Genomic DNA, 17,097 nt, shown 5'->3' with positions numbered 1-17,097 from the left:
AAGATAGAATGACGTTTGTGTCAATTTGTGTCGCTAAATGAAAAAAGCACCCATTAGTAGTTATAAAATCTAGAATATGTGTTTTAAGGGTCGACAGGAGTCATTTATTACTAGAATCGTAAAATCCGTATTACGGCTAAAATAATGAGAAAATCGCACTTTAACTATGATATTCGTAATCAGCAGCATCGCCTTCAAGCTGCTACAGAGCGATTTTTTGGAAAAATGGTCAAAATAAAATTTATATAAAAATTTATATAAAAACTCAAAAATTTTATTTTGACCATTTTTTCAAAAAATCGCTCTGCAGCAGCTTGAAGGCGATGCTGCTGATTACGAATAGCATAGTTAAAGTGCGCTTTTCTTATTATTTTAGCCGTAATACGGATTTTACGATTCTAGTAATAAAATGACTCCTGTCGACCCTTAATACAATAAACTAATGTTAATTTTTAAAAATTACTTATTTAACAAGTTGAAGAAGAAAAATTAATTTTCAAAGTTGACATTTAACCCTAATCCCTCCAACCATGCACTTTCGTGTCTCACGCGTTTCTATCCCAGCGACAAATGACCCATTGAATCGACGTCTAATTGACGTCGATTAGACGTCGATTCGATGGGTCATTTCTGGCTCATTTGTTCTCGAAACGACAAACGATCAAAATCGCGTTGGGACACGAAAGTGCATGGTTAGAGGATTACGTCAGTGTTGTGTGAAGGTAAGTGAGAATTTTTTTCGATAAAAATGTATTTTTGTGTACAATTTAAGCGTATTTAAAATATTTTTGTCGTTAAAAAAAATTTGACATTCCACAGAGGACTATTATAGCTCAGAGGCAGGCGGAAGAGGTGGGGAGGAGCATAAGATTATTAAAAAAATATAATTTTTTTTACATAAAAAATATCTTTCACACTCCAAATAGTCCAAATTCGTCTTTTCTTATTGAGAAATTCTTTTTCTGGCATCCTTAAAGTCTTTCTGTACCACTTAAAAATTACTGGCAACGAAATTAAGTATTCCTATTTAATTAACAATTATTTCATATTTTTTTCTCATTCGCACTACTCTTAGCTTTAATTTGCATGCTGAAACATTAAATTTCGTCAATTTGTTCGTGAGTTATGATTTTTTAAATGAAACAAGTCGTAACGTGCGTTTTTCAACATATAATTGTTGTAAAAAAATATTTAAATAAATAATTTCCAAATTTTTTTTACATTGATTTTTAGTCGAAGGTATAAAGATATTATAATAATTTTTGGGGAATTTTTCGAAGTTATTAACATACTGAAAAACGCGTGGGACACGAAAGTGCATGGTTGGAAAAATTAAGTGGCGGAAAAAACGTTGGAGAAATTAGTGTTAATTACTTTTCAAAAACTAATTAATGGTAATCTAATGCTTAATTTGTTTTTTGAATTCGTACGGTTTTGAATTTGGCGGTCGAATATATCGATATATCCGCGGTCGATCGAAGATCGTCGTGGGCGCACAGGCCGCTCGGAGAGAAAAGACGACGATGTCTCGAGTTCCTGACGGAACCAGTCGCGAACGTTTCGCCCATATTTGGGACACATTTTTTTACGCGGTAAGGCACGGCGCGACCACGCAAAATTATATCATCTGTGAGTTCCGTTAGTCACATCTCATTAGTGCTGCAGAACGCGACAGTGTACGACCGAGTACCGAGGTACGAAAGCCGCACGCCGCGCAACGACAACGACGAGGCCGTCGAAACGCCGACGAGGGTACGATGATACATCGCACCTCCACGCCTGAGGTATTTAATTCAAATACATTTAGGTTGGGTGTGTGTGTGTGTGTGTGTGTGTATGTGTGTGTGTGTGTGTGTGTGTGTGTGTGTGTGTGTGTGTGTGTGTGTGTGTGTGTGTGTGTGTGTGTGTGTGTGTGTGTGCGTGCGTGTGTGCGCGCGCGTGTGTGATGGCAGAGAACGAGCGTCTGTCGACTACACAATAATATGTCTCTCGTTCTCTGTCATCAGCCTAGGGTCATAATTCCAACGTCTGTTAACCTCTAAACCGACAGTTAACTTTCAAAATAGCGAATTTCTGTTGACGAAGTTCTATTCCGAAATGTTAACCGTCGGTTAAAGGTTAACAGATGTTGAAAATCGTGACCCTTAGCACCCACAGGGAGGATTGATTCGCACGCATAATCCTACGAGTTCGTTAATCTCGAGTTAGGTTATGGATAAATTTAGTGCCTTTCCTTTTGAGAATTTTTTAAAATCTCTCAAGAGTTTGCTTAAATCAGGTTACAAATCTTTACAGCAAGCTGCGCGTCGTGATTTAGAAAGAACAGTATCAGTGTCAGTGCATCTTCCAACTAATGATAAAGAAGTTACTTTGTCACATAGGCATTATTATGATGGCGAGATCATTGAAGGTTCTTATTTTCGAAGTATTTCTATTGGTAATGTTGTTTTACAGGTTGGTCAGAGAGACTCTTGTTTTATGACAATTGACGGAAATATATTTGTATTGTTAAATGTTGTGAAAAGACGAGAAGATATTTACCTAATTACAAACAAGTTTAACAAAAAAGAAGATTTTTATACATATCCTTTCCCTTCATCTCTTGTTCGTATTTTTAGAGTGTCAAATCTGGGTGACCAAAGAATTGTACTGCCATTGACAAATATTCAATCAAAATGTTGGTTAATACCCTACAAAGAATTTTTTGTTTCTGTTCCTCTTTTGCATTTTATGCCTATGTTTTAATTTTTTATTAAGCATTATGTACAGTAATACAAGCAACTTTTAAATATTAGTATTTTTCTTTACATTTGTATTATTTCAGTTTGTAGTTTTAAAATTTGTACCTGATGATGTCGACAACGATAATATTTACTACGATATCGGCCTCACAAAGTGGTTGATTGAAGTGAATGAAGATATGGAAGGTGAGACATATTGGCCACCACATAATGTTGAAGCTGGAAGCTTGGTGCGTAAAGAAGTAAATGCAGACAAAACTTGGCCCAAATATCGTGTATATGTTAAGAGATATCACGGTATATATTTATTTTTATTTACTCAAATCTTTCTCCTTTTTGTTTTTTATGTGTGGACGTGTATGGATTTATGATTTTTTAAAAATTGCCCGTTTTGATAATATACTTACCATTTTGCACGCTTATAGATGAATATATAAAAGCAAAAAACAATGTTCAAGGAATTACTAAACATGATGATTCTAATTATGAAACAGAAAAGGAATTGGGTAGAGGCAAGCGTAGAAAGATATGTAAGCCATTATCTTCTTCAGATTCTGATGAAGAAAAACGTGTAAAAAAATCGACCAAAGCTGTTGCACCTCCTCCAAATGTGTCACCACCTCTTCGTTATGATTCTTATGATTCTGTCTCTACGTGTTCACATGTCAATGAACGCCAGAAAAAGAAACTTGATATCAAAGTCAATTTGCATAAATCCCGGAAGATACAGAAACAGCAAACTCCTTTTCGCTCTGGTGTTAAAGAAAAAACTTTACTTGTGCAAAATGTATTGGATGCAAGGAAAAGGACAGCAGAGCGATTTCAGAAAAAATTATCTTCACAATCACTTTCCAGCAACAAAGTTATTAACGCTTCAAATTTAAAAGAATTTCTGAAGAAACAATCTCAGGAGCACTAAATTGAATTACAGATGCAAACTGAGAGATCGAAATGTAATAAACAGACATTGTCTGAGGATAATGAAGTGACTAAGGAGAATAACAATAAACTTCAACAGTCTGAGAAATTCCCACAATCGTTATCAAATATTGAAAAGAATTCAGATTTTGAAGATCCAGTCGACTTTATTAGTAGCACTGAAGACTCTGTCGCGAATGATACAGCAATCAAGGAACATGTGGATATTCCCTCTAAAGCAGCATCAAACTTTAAGCACATGGAGTTACCACAGTTTTACGGCAATATTGATAAGAGTCAGAATTCTTCCTCTACGACGTCAGAGAGAGAAAATAAAATGCAAGGTATATATTCTACATTTAGTTTTCATCTTTTGTGTCATGAACTAGAGACAATCAGATTTATATGTTGACAATCAGATTTAATATGCTGAATATTTCTGTTCTCTCATTTTTACTTATAATTATAAACACATATCTTCCTACATAAATCTGATTGTCTCTACTTCATGACAAAAGATGATTTTTTCTGAAAGTAGAAATAAAAAAAGTAAAAATCATAATTTGTGAAACATTTATCAATCTAATTATTAATACGGAAAATGATTTCTCTTTAAAAGTTGAAAAATATTTTTACTTTTTTTCCAGATTTGAAGCTTCAGTTATCTAAGGTGGACAGGAAATTGGAGGAAATAAGTTACAAAATAGATACAGTTATAATGAATCAAGGAAAACTAAACAGATGTTTGCTTTCTCAGGAAAAGAAAATACTGAAACCACATAACATGCCTTCTTTGCCTTTATGTAAGGAAAGTGATGTCCAAACAATGGAGAAATGGCTGTGATTTTGAAAATAACATTGCCTTGGTACGAATATTTTATTAAATTTCTTTATTGAATTTATTATTTTACTTTTTTTATGTTACTTTTTATTTTATCTGTTTTTATTTAATTTATTTTTTCTCTTGTCCAGTAGCATTTAATCGTTTTTTATAAATTTCATTACTTAATAGATTAATTACATGCAAAATGATTTAATTTTATTAATAAATTCTAGTTATATCTGATTATGAAATGTATAGGGCAAGGATCCCTGGGCGTTTCTCAAGCGCATCGACGAACTCCGCGCCGCGTACGAGTTCTCGGACGACCACTGGCTCCGCGGGTTACCCGAACTCTTAAGAGGAGACGCGCTCCTCTGGTACCGTAACAACCGCGACGGATGGTTCGATTGGCACGACTTTATCACGGATTTTAAGGAAACATTCTTACCCCGCCGGTACCGATTACAACTCGTTAACGAAATTCGCGATCGTACACAGAAGGACGGGGAGGCCTACGTAAAGTACGCGACCCACCTACTCACGCTCATGCGACAGGCGGGGGGATACTCCTCCGAAGAACAGGTCGAGCAATTGTACGAAAATCTACACCCAGATTACCAGAACCGCATCTGGCGAGGCGACGTCAATAGTCCTCGCGACCTCCAGCAGCGCGCCAGCGAGTACGAAAGACTACAGCAAAATCGGAAGCGCGCCCCCGCGAAAACTAGTACCGCCGAGACACCGATCATCGCCGCCGCGTACAACCGACGGGAATGTTGCTGGAGGTGCAAACAGCGGCGACACACCCGATTCGATTGCCGTCGCCCCGCACAGAAATTCTGCTCTCAATGCGGCAGGGATGGAGTCCTCACAAAGGACTGCCACCCTCCGCCGGAAAACGCCGCCGGGACCGCGGAAACTCCGGCCGCCCCCCGGTCCTCGACGTAAAATTTTTTCCCCGGCCGCACCTAGACATCCGGGTAAACGATAGACCGCTTTTAGCGCTACTCGATACCGGATCCGAAATATCATTTATAAACGAAAAAACCGCGCGACTCGCACAAAATCTAGGCTTCGTGATCGTGCCCGACGAAGAGGAGGTGCAACTGGCCAACGGCCACCGCATCGTCCTCCCCGGCCGCGTCCGTATACCGATCCAGACCACGAAACGCACGATTTGGCACGACTTCTCGATCATGCCGAACCTAGCGAACGCATTACTCCTCGGAGTGGACTTCTGGGCGAAAATCGGACTCGCAGTACCCGCCCCACCCGGCCCGACAACCCCGCAGACAATCCCCGGGACGGCCGCTACCGAGGGGATTGCACCGCGCACGCCGGCCGAGGAAATACGGCTACGGGAATTCCTCGAGCAAGAACTACCGCTCTTCGAAGCCCTCCGCGGGCCCACCGACCGAACGGCGCACGACATCCGCCTAAAACCGAACGCTAGCCCGATTAAACAGAGATACCGGCCCCGTAACCCGGCCATGCAGGCCGTTATCGATAGCGAAGTCGAGAAAATGGAGCGCGACGGAGTAATAGAACGCTCTCACAGCGTCTGGAGCTCCCCCGTAGTTGTGGTTCGAAAGAAAGACGGCAGCCACCGATTTTGTATAGACTTCCGGAGAGTCAACGACGCGACCGAACCCGATGCATACCCGCTTCCCCAGATTACCGCCACCCTCGATAAACTACGCGGCGCGAAATATCTTACGACACTTGATCTGAAAAGCGGCTACTGGCAAGTTCCGCTCACCCCGTCTAGTCGACCAATCACCGCGTTCACCGTGCCCGGAAAAGGGCTCTTCCATTTCAAAGTAATGCCGTTCGGCCTGCACTCCGCCCCCGCCACGTTCCAAAGGCTCTTAGACACAGTACTCGGACCCGAATTAGAACCTCACGTGTTCGTATACCTAGACGACATTATAATAATTAGCGAGACATTCGAAGAACATCTCCGAATCCTACGGGAAGTTTTCCGACGGCTCCGCGCCGCGAATTTAAAACTCAATCCGGCCAAATGTCGGTTTTGCGTAGACCGCCTACAGTACCTAGGGCACATCGTCGACCGCGAAGGAATACGCACCGACCCCGAGAAAGTCAAAGCCGTCGCCCAATGGCCCCGGCCACAAACCGTAAAACAGATCCGACAGTTTTTAGGCGTCGCCTCCTGGTACCGGCGCTTTATACAGGACTTCGCGACCGTCGCCGCACCCCTCACCGCGTTAACCCGCAGACACGCCCGGTGGGCGTGGGGGCCCGAGGAAGAGGACGCGTTCGAACAACTAAAAACGACCCTGACTACCGCGCCGGTTCTCGCCTGTCCAGATTTCACGCGCCGTTTTATCTTGCAAACTGACGCCAGCGCAACCGGAGTAGGGGCCGTACTAACGCAAAATTTCCCGGAGGGCGAACGGGTCATCGCGTACGCGAGCCGAACTCTCAATCAGGCCGAACGGAATTACAGCGCGACCGAGCTCGAATGCCTAGCCGTAATATGGGGAATCCGCCGCATGCGAGACTATCTCGAAGGGTACCCGTTCACCGTTCTCACGGACCACCAATCGCTCCGGTGGCTGCAGAAAATCGACGCACCCACCGGGAGGCTGGGCCGGTGGGCATTCGAGCTCCAGCAGTACGACCTGGAAATCTGCTACAGGAAGGGAGCCCTTAACTGGGTAGCAGACGCGCTATCTCGCCAGCCCACAACAGCCGCCGTTACTCCCCCGCCCCGCTGTCCCTGGTATCGCCGAACGTTGCGCGCCGTACAAAACGCCCCACGCGAATATCCGGACTATGAAATAAAAGAGGGAAAACTACTCCGTCACGTACTCCATAATCTCGACTTCAAAGAAACGCCCGCCGACGAGCAATGGAAAGAGTGCGTGGCCAAAGACCGCCGCCCCGAAGTACTATACCAAAATCACGACGCCCCTACAGCCGGACATCTCGGGATCGCGAAAACGATAGCGCGCGTCGCACAATACTACTATTGGCCCGGCATGTTTCGGGAAATAGCGCGATACGTCCGAAACTGCCCGAAATGCTTACAGCATAAAGTCGCACAGACGCGACCGGCCGGTACACTACATGCCACGTCCGTCGTCCGCCCCTGGCAACAAGTTACGTTAGACCTAATAGGGCCATTACCGCGCTCGAAGGGAGGGCATACCTGGCTCCTGACCATGCAGGACCGTTTTTCAAAGTGGCTGGAGATGCGTCCCTTACGCCGTGCCACCGCGCCCGCCGTCACGACAAATATCGCCGAAGCGATACTTTTCCGGCACGGATGTCCCGAAGTAATCCTGTCAGATAACGGGACGCAGCTCCGGTCCGCGAAACTCAAGAAAATGCTAGCCGCACATCACGTGCGGCATGCATACACGCCCGTGCACGCGCCACACTGTAACCCGGTAGAACGAACGAACCGCGTAATAAAGACCATGGTGTCCCAATACGTAAATAAAAACCATCAAAATTGGGATGAGCGAATACCGGAACTGCAATTCGCGTACAATACGGCGCGGCACGAGGCAACCGGATACACAACAGCCTACCTGGTCTACGGTCGCGAGCCGGTATCACCTCTCAACCGAGACGCCGCACCAAATACCGCCGCACCGCCGCCCGACGAAACGCGCCGACACCTCGAGGAAGACTTCGAGCTCGCAAGGGTACATCTCGCACACGCGTTCCAGCGGCAGCAGAAATACTATGACTTACGGCGACGAGCGTGGAAACCGAAAATTGGAGACTGGGTATGGAAGCGCGAGTACCCACTCTCCAATAAAGCCGCAGCGTTCAACGCGAAACTCGCGCCGAAATTTAGAGGTCCCCTCGAGGTGCGACGTATCATGTCCCCCGTAATCGTGGACCTGCGCAATAAGAGCGGGAAGTGGATCCGACATATCCACGTTCAAGATCTCAAAGCCGCGCCAGAACCCCCCCCCTCCAGGCGACGAAACCGAGGAAGAAACTGCCGCCGAAACCGACAGCGAGAGCAACGGCAAAACCGACGCCGAAAACAACGACGACCCCGACGACGACACCGAGGACGACAACGGAGCTTAGAAACATTGCCCCATGCCCCACCACCCGGTAAACAATAGCGACGAGAAAAATATAAACTAGCTCCACGAACAAAATGAGACACTCGAGTCAAAGCTTTCGAAATGGAGACATCGACAACCGAGAACGATATCCTCGCCGAAATCGACGCGATCCTCGCCGAGCCCGTCGCATACGACCCGGCCTGCCCGGATTTCGGAGCCACGTGGACGAGGCTGTTCGCCACGGGGTCTGCCGCCTCCGTCGCCGCCGCCACCGAGGCCTCGAGACCCGCAGCCGCTCCGCCGACACGCAAAAACGTGCCGACGGTCGGATGCGTGATCTAGAGGTCGGACCAGCAACGGAGGCAGAAAATGGAGTGGTTGACGACCCCGCCACCGCCAATGCCACGCCGCCGGGTCACGCCAGCGGAATACCTGGCCCGTAGGAAGGCCGCCGCCAAGCCGACTACACCGCCGGCCACACCACCGGCCGTTCCGCCCGCCGCACCACCGGCCCTTGCCGCCCCACCGGCCGCACCGCCGACCGCACCACCAGCCGCGGAGGTACAGGCACTCAGGCCCGTAGGCTCCCGGCTACCCCCGAAGATCCCGGTGGAGGTAGAGCCGGGCCACATAATCCTGGTGCCTCACAACGCCACCCACGTCACCCGGGAATGGAAAACGACAGAAAGGGGCTACAAGTGGCATGTCCGCTTTAATCACGAGGGTACGGTCCGAAAAATCCGAAAACTACCGGCCAAACCAAGGATCCAGCCGTGAAGCGCCAAATTCGCGCTCTAGAAAGGGGGGGGGGGTGATATAACGATGCGCCCCGAAACGCATCATTCCCGGCGAGCATCAGCCGGATGCCGCCCGGCTGAACACCCGCCGGGCGAGACAAGGCACGGTGTGCCCTTTTTTAAGTACATTATCTCGCGTATAAGTCCGCGAACGAACTTACCGCGGCAACTGACTCGGAGCGCCGAGCGGTGCCGAAAACGGCCGAAAGCCGCCGAACGCAATCGCGGCGTCGGGACGCCGTATTTCCCGAACGCTCCGCCGCTCCATCCCGGCGCTCGCGATTGCCGTCGCGTATACCCCCGCCACACCGACACACCACCGCGGCTGTATATAAACCGACGAATTGTTAGCAACAATTAGATTCCGCCGTGAGCCAGCAAACCGATCCGACCTGTTCTCCGCTGCTCACGGATCCCGCAATCCCCGAATTCGAACAACCAGGAGTTAGAGAGGCATCTCTGGCTCTGCCGAGTGAAGTATCTAGGCGGTTGACTCGATCTTCCATCCGAGAGCCTGTGACACCGGAGTGAACCAGGGTAAGAGAGCTCTTCTCTTACTCGCCAAGGATCTTGGCCACCCGGTGCCGCTTCCCGCCCGCGTATTCCGAGACGCCAGGATATAAAGAGTTCTCTATATATCTGCTAAGGATCTTAGCCGCTCGATTCCGCGTGCTCCAGCGCCGCGCCGCCGCTGGCCGAAGCTTGCGCTTCCACCGTGGTCGCGCCCTATGTTCCGCGAGCCCGCGCGCCCGCCGATCCGCGTACAGCGCCCGGTATATAGGCCAGTAAAATTAGCTCGAAAAACACCGAATATCTACAAAACGGATTGACAAGCCAATTTTTTGAGGGTGAGTAGAGGGTCATAGGAGATGCCCAAATTTACAAAGTTCCAACAAAATTTCCCTGTGCGTCGGCGGCCATCTTGAAAATAGGGGTGAATATTTAAAGTTTGAATATCTCGGCTCCTATTGGTCGAATTTTTTTCTTTTTTTTTTTAGTTTTGTAGGGAAAAATATTTGCTACAACTTTTGTTTGAAAAAATTTTTAATAGCTGTCAAGGAAAAAAAGTTACAACCAAAAAAGTGCCGTCAATTAGGGGTTGAACATTTTTATTGACACTTATATCGCCCCCTGTTAGTTTGATCAAAAAAATGTTCAAATAAAACTTGTAGAGGATTCAATTCTCTACAATTTTCGTATATATTTTTTTGCGGTGACTCAAAAAACACCAGAGATAGAGAGCGCCAAAGTTGAGTGTGTCTAGTAAATGCTCTTTTTCGTGGGGAAAATTCAAGGTTTTATTGTGAATTGTCGTATATTATAAAACTCTGTTCCGCGAACTGTACAGTGTTATTGTGTGTGTGTGTTATTTGTGTGTGTCATTGTGTGTTATTGTGTGTTATTGTATATTATTTTCGATAAGTCGTGAACTGTATTTCGAGCGTTTCAGAGTGAAATTTCACGAAAATGAGCGAGTGTTTTATTTGTGGGAAAGCGCTGAGCGACGGCGAAATTACTGTCGTTCAAAAAAGAGGTGTGCAAACTTTACATTCGTTTGCTATTAAGAGGGGCGACGAGGAACATACGCGCATGCTGGAGGACGTCAACAACATCACAGTGCACGTGCACTGTCGAAAAGCATACATCAACGATAGAATGGCTGCAGCGGCTATTCGTCGTCGGAGCAACTGTGCTGTTTCGACCTCAAAATCACCTCCATCTTCTCCGTCGTCATCGCAATCTTCGAACCATCCACCGGCATTCGATTTTGAAAAACGTTGTCTTTTCTGCGCCGAAGTAATTGATGAGGTATTTATAAAACAGCAAAAATCATTGCCCGTTGACAGACGAAGAATAATTTGTGGAGTGAAAAGTAATTCCATACGAGATACAATTTTCAAGCATTTGAATGATCGCAACGATGATTTTGCCCGGGGCGTAATGAACCGTATCCGTCCGATTCCGGATCTGACTGTGGTTAAAGCGCGGCGATATCACCACGATTGCTGCCGTCGTTTAACTATCCAGGTTAAAGAAAAAAAAATAAGTCGAATGATATCGATACAGCTATGGAGTATATTTACTCTTTTCTTGCGGAAAATTCAGACGAATGCCAATTTACGATCAGTGAATTGATGAGTCAAATCGAAGGAGATTATCATCCAGATTGTCGTACGGTTAAAGCGCGATTGAAACAAAAATATGGAAATGACATATTAATTTTTGATATAAACCGGCGCGAGACTGTCGTTTGCTTTCGGAGTACTGGTCATAAGTTGCTCGCCGAAGACTGGTATAAAAATAAAAATCCAAATGTAGAAGATGGAAAACTGCAAGTAATTCGAGAAGCTGCTGCCATTATTGTTAAAGATGTACGTTCACAAGTTTATGATACAAAAAATTATCCCCCTCCAGATAAAATGATGGAAAATGCTGATGACGCTGTTCCTGAAACTCTTCGCGTTCTTCTTTTACAAATAATTATAATTAATAAAAAGAAACGGGACTCAAAGGCGTGGCAAAGAAAGTGAGGAAGTCGTCACCGAAGAAAGTCGAGATATCAATGACGATGATATTGATGAAAGAAATATGCTATGCCCAGCGACAAAAAAAGCAAAGACTTGCATAAATTGTTTTCAATATATAGAACGAAAGGCACTTTCTCGGACCCGTGGATTATATCTACTGGAGATACCACGTAAAAAAAAATGCGCCTAAAACTCTACCTCAGTGGTGGTGCAGAAAAGAGTTTTATAATATACGACAATTCACAATAAAACCTTGAATTTTCCCCACGAAAAAGAGCATTTACTAGACACACTCAACTTTGGCGCTCTCTATCTCTGGTGTTTTTTGAGTCACCGCAAAAAAATATATACGAAATTTGTAGAGAATTGAATCCTCTACAAGTTTTATTTGAACATTTTTTTGATCAAACTAACAGGGGGCGATATAAGTGTCAATAAAAATGTTCAACCCCTAATTGACGGCACTTTTTTGGTTGTAACTTTTTTTCCTTGACAGCTATTAAAAATTTTTTCAAACAAAAGTTGTAGCAAATATTTTTCCCTACAAAACTAAAAAAAAAAGAAAAAAATTCGACCAATAGGAGCCGAGATATTCAAACTTTAAATATTCACCCCTATTTTCAAGATGGCCGCCGACGCACAGGGAAATTTTGTTGGAACTTTGTAAATTTGGGCATCTCCTATGACCCTCTACTCACCCTCAAAAAATTGGCTTGTCAATCCGTTTTGCCATTTTCAAACCTAATTTTACTGGCCTAATATCGTCGTTACCGTATCCACTATCGCTGCACATATCTTCGAACTCCGCGATCGCTGCGGATCGCCGTTACCGTACCCGCGCCCGCGACTCCCGCGATCTCTGTATATGTCTTCGACTCCCGCGATCTCTCTGTACATTTACGCTTTATAGAATAAACTTGTTACATTGTCCATTTTAACCGAGTCTTGTGTCTTCCTCCGCGCCTACTCCGAACCCTGACCAGCCGCGAGCTAGATCCGCGCTTCGGAAGCTAGGTTGTTTTAAATGTATATTTTTATTATATCTCTCTTGACTTTATTATATATTTTGTGTATATTATTATTTTTAGTGTGATTATCTTACCTCTTTTGGATCTACTAGTAATGAAAAAAAAAACTGCTACCATAATTATGCAAAAACTTATGTATAATTCCTTGGCCAGAAATTATAATTTTGATGGCCATGGTGAGAAAAGAGGCTTTAAAATACTGAAACTGTGGACAGTTATTGAAGGTAAAATCCTAATGTCTTGTTAGTTTGCTCTCTAGTTAATATTGTCTTATCTATTATTTTTTTTTAAATTTGGAAACTTTATACCAACAAACTCTGAACTAATAATCCTACAAATTTGATATACATTATACTTACTGTACTAAATTAGTATACTAAATTACTGTACACTACTGTGTTTATATCCTTGTTGCAAATATATTCTTTAATTTATTTTTGCTGTTTAACTTAATATGGATGTCTTATCCTCTAACAATTTCATTATTTCTTGTTTTGCAGGGGCTTTATCACTTAAATTTCCGGACAGCGACCTTGATACAGCACTTAAAACCATAAAGTCATGGCTACGAAATGCTAGCGGTAAGAAACAAGAGGAATATATTGGCTCTGATAGCCATTAGAAAAACATTTTCTCTCTTTTGTTGCGGAGATCTCAGAGAGTCGGCGAGTCTCGAAGGCGAAACCTCCGCGCGAAGTGGTGGACGAGATCCACCGTGACCCGCGGTTTTAATATATTGTGATTGTAAAAGATATACAGACGACTTATAGAGAAATGTATCGTACTACGGAGAAAATTATACTCATGTAGATATCTTTTCCGTAATACAAACCGACGTTATGTGTGTTAAGAATTTGAAAGATCGAAAATAACGGAAACTGGGTATATCATATCACTCATCATATGTAGAAACGTAAACACTTATCGTCTTTTATATAAAAGCAAGATTAAAACCGTTATAGTACACTATGGTTTTTAATATATTTTAATATATTAAAGAAATTTTTTTAATTAAATGTTTTTCACTCTTTCTTTAACAAGACCCGACTATGTATTAGGCATTTTTAAGCTGGTATTTATTGATCAGATTTTATATTTACGATCGTCTTAAGTTTACCTTGAAAGTTTACGTTTTGTAGTCATCAATAAAACTATCTATACAACATCTGAAATTGAACTTACGATAATACGATTTTAAATATATAAGATCCAACTATGAATACCGGGTTTATATGTCCATTTCTGCCAATGCAGATGATTAACGTTAATCTTGGTTTAATTTACTTTTTATCTTTTTCTAATTCTTAAAATTAGAAAAGAATAAAAAGTTAGTTAAACCGAGATTAAAGTTAATCGGCATTGGTAGAAATGGACATTTTAGACATTTAAAACTAACATCGATAACATGTCGATAAGACGTCGGTAAGACGTCGAAATCCAAGATCGATTAGACGTCAAAATCTAAGATCGATTAGACGTCGAAAAGACGGCCGTTTTTAGGTCGATGTCGACCTTAATTTAGATTAGATGTAGATGCGTCTATAGATGTAGCTTTAGACGTCTATTAGACGTCGGATCGACGTGACCATTCTGGCTGGGCAAAGACTGCTGGACCACTGCCACACCCCCAGAGTTCCCAAACACTTTGTTCACTACTGAATCTGTAGCTGAACCTTCTCCTGACTATCACCTATCATAAGTCCCTTGGAGTAATATTTTATAAATAACATAAATTTTTTATAATTCTTTGAACACTATTAATGATTTAGAAAACCAGAATAAACTATTAAAAAAATCAATAATATCTCGCAAATCAACTCAATTACTTTATTAGTACATGGCATTGTATTACTACCGTAAAAACATTTTGGAAAAACAATATCGCTGTGATCTTGGCTCTCAAATAATGCAATTCTTCGAGGACATGGCCAAAGTGTATCCTGGTTACATTTGTAACAATGCACCCCTAGAAAGCATCGTTCCCGGCTACCACCCGCCGGATGCCGCCCGACCGATCCTCCGTCGGGCGAAGACAGGGCGCGGTGCGCCCGCCATATTTTTAAACGCTACGAAACGCACCGTGTGCGCGGGTAAAAACGCCGCACCGGTGCGGTGCCTTCCCGCACGGCGCCGACAAGCGCCGGAAGGAGCCGATCCGCGCCGAAGGCGAGCGCGCGTAAGCGTACCCCCACGCGGCTCGCCTGACGATCGGCCTCCCTCCTACCGAACCCGGCACGCTAAGGACAAACGATAGTTTCGGATCACCCTGTATAAACCGGCGCTCCGCGCAAAGACTTCACTTCGTCTACCTACGAGCATTCCGCTAAACCGACGAAGCCTACCTCACCTACGACTCCTAGGGCGACACACAAACGGGGTTCAGAGCTCTGCGCTTCGACCGAGTACTCTCAGGTGTCCCCGACGTCCCGCCAACGTAACTCCCGACGGCCACGGTCCCGCGGGGTCGAGCACGCTCGGCCTCGTGGCGAGTACTCTCACCACCGCAGCCCCGGGCTCCGAATCCTAGATACATGCCTTCTAGGCACCGCGTATTCCCGCCGGTAGAACATTCGACACGGTAAATGCACCGCGCTATCGTTCCTCCGTAGAAACCGCGATCCGGGAGCCTGTGAATACCGCGCCGAGTGCACATGCACTATCACTGTAAATACCGCGATCCGTTATCCTGTAATTCGGTAAGACCGCGCCGAGTGCACATGCACTATCGGTGTAAATACCGCGATCCGTTAGTCTGTAATACCGCGCCGAGTGCACATGCACTATTGTTGTAAATACCGCGACCCGTTACCCTGTAATACCGCGCCGAGTGCACTTGCACTACCGATCATTGTACATACCGCGTTCCTGTATTCGTACACCCGCGTTCCCGTAATCCGTAATCTCGCGCCGAGTGCACATGCACTACCGACCTTTGAAATACCGCATTGTATATATATCTAGTATCTAGTACTGCCGCGCCGAGTGCCCATGCACTACCGTTCCCGGTAACTACCGCATTGTATATATCACCTAACGAATAAACGTTATAGTGTGCATTACAAGCTGATTATTGTCTCTGGGCCTTCTATCGAACACCTGATCTGGCGAGCTAGTCCGCGTTCGATTAACAAAGTTAGGCCGTTACACATTGATGGACAAAAAAGGGACGGACTTTTTTTGAAAAATCTTGAAGTTCTTTCGCAAGATGAAGAAGATATTACTAATATATTGCCACCGCTGAAACGTCATCGTGAGATGTCACTCGAGGAAGAATTTGATTTTGGCAGTGACAACAATTCTGATGATGATTCAAGTTTCGATCCATAATGTATGTTATAAAGAGTATATTTTATTTGTAAACTGGAATTTTTTTCTATTTGCATACTATTCGTACGATATATATTTATACGATAATATATTATATCTAATAATTTAAAGGTAATTATGAATAAAAAGGAACATCCTCTCCGATGACCTTGACTTTGACATATATTGTCAACGTCACCCTCCTGAGTGAGAGTGTCCCTTTTATGCATAATTACCAATTTAAAAAAGTAAAGATTTATATTATATTTATTTTGAGCTTTAATACTGCATATCTCGAAAACTAAAGCAGTTAGCCCTATAAGACCTATATAATTTTTTGTTCAGCGTAAAAAATACTACCAGAAACCACAGTCAAATCAAGGGGCCCTAGTTATCGTGTTCTCCCCGCGACGTGTATATCCTCAATTAAACTGTGAAAAACGTAAACAATCTTTTATTTGTAAAGATCAGGCGGAGCATCATTTGAAAAATATGATATCACCACTTACTCGGATCCCGCACTTTGATCCTGTCAAAGATGTAGTAATTGACAGTGTGCATAATTTAAACTTGGGTGTAATGAAAAATTGGTTAGAAAAATGGTTAGTTCCTGGAAGTTCATCTAGACTGCATCACACACAACGAAAGATTTTTAAAGATTTAATGAATTCTATTACTCCATTTATACCAGCAGAATTTCAAAGGCGAAAGTTTGACATCGACGAAGTTACACATTGGAAGGCAACGCAATATCGTTTCATGCTGCTATACTGTGGTCCTATTATTTTACAATTCGTATTGTCTAATAAACAATTAAAACATTTTTTATTACTGCATGTTGCCTGCCGTATTCTATGCAGCTCAGAAATAATTGTCACAAATATTAATTAAATATAAATAT

The 17,097-nt window shown here is 43.8% G+C and overlaps 1 long non-coding RNA gene across 1 annotated transcript; it reads left to right on the top strand.

The window, feature by feature from the left end:
- Positions 1-3,258: 3,258 nt before the first annotated feature.
- On the top strand, positions 3,259-13,846 carry LOC139780057 (uncharacterized). Its single transcript, XR_011720097.1, has 4 exons — positions 3,259-4,003; positions 4,307-4,525; positions 12,951-13,114; positions 13,391-13,846. It is a non-coding gene; the product is annotated as an uncharacterized lncRNA (long non-coding RNA).
- The last annotated feature ends 3,251 nt before the right edge of the window (positions 13,847-17,097 follow it).

Source organism: Temnothorax nylanderi, unplaced genomic scaffold (genome assembly GCF_030848795.1).
Source record: "Temnothorax nylanderi isolate EJ_2023f unplaced genomic scaffold, tnyl_v1.0 TNYL_tig0259_pilon, whole genome shotgun sequence".
In the NCBI taxonomy this organism is placed as follows: Eukaryota; Metazoa; Arthropoda; class Insecta; order Hymenoptera; family Formicidae; genus Temnothorax; species Temnothorax nylanderi.
Note: the sequence above shows the minus strand (reverse complement) of the source record. Positions and strands in the feature narration are given on the sequence as shown.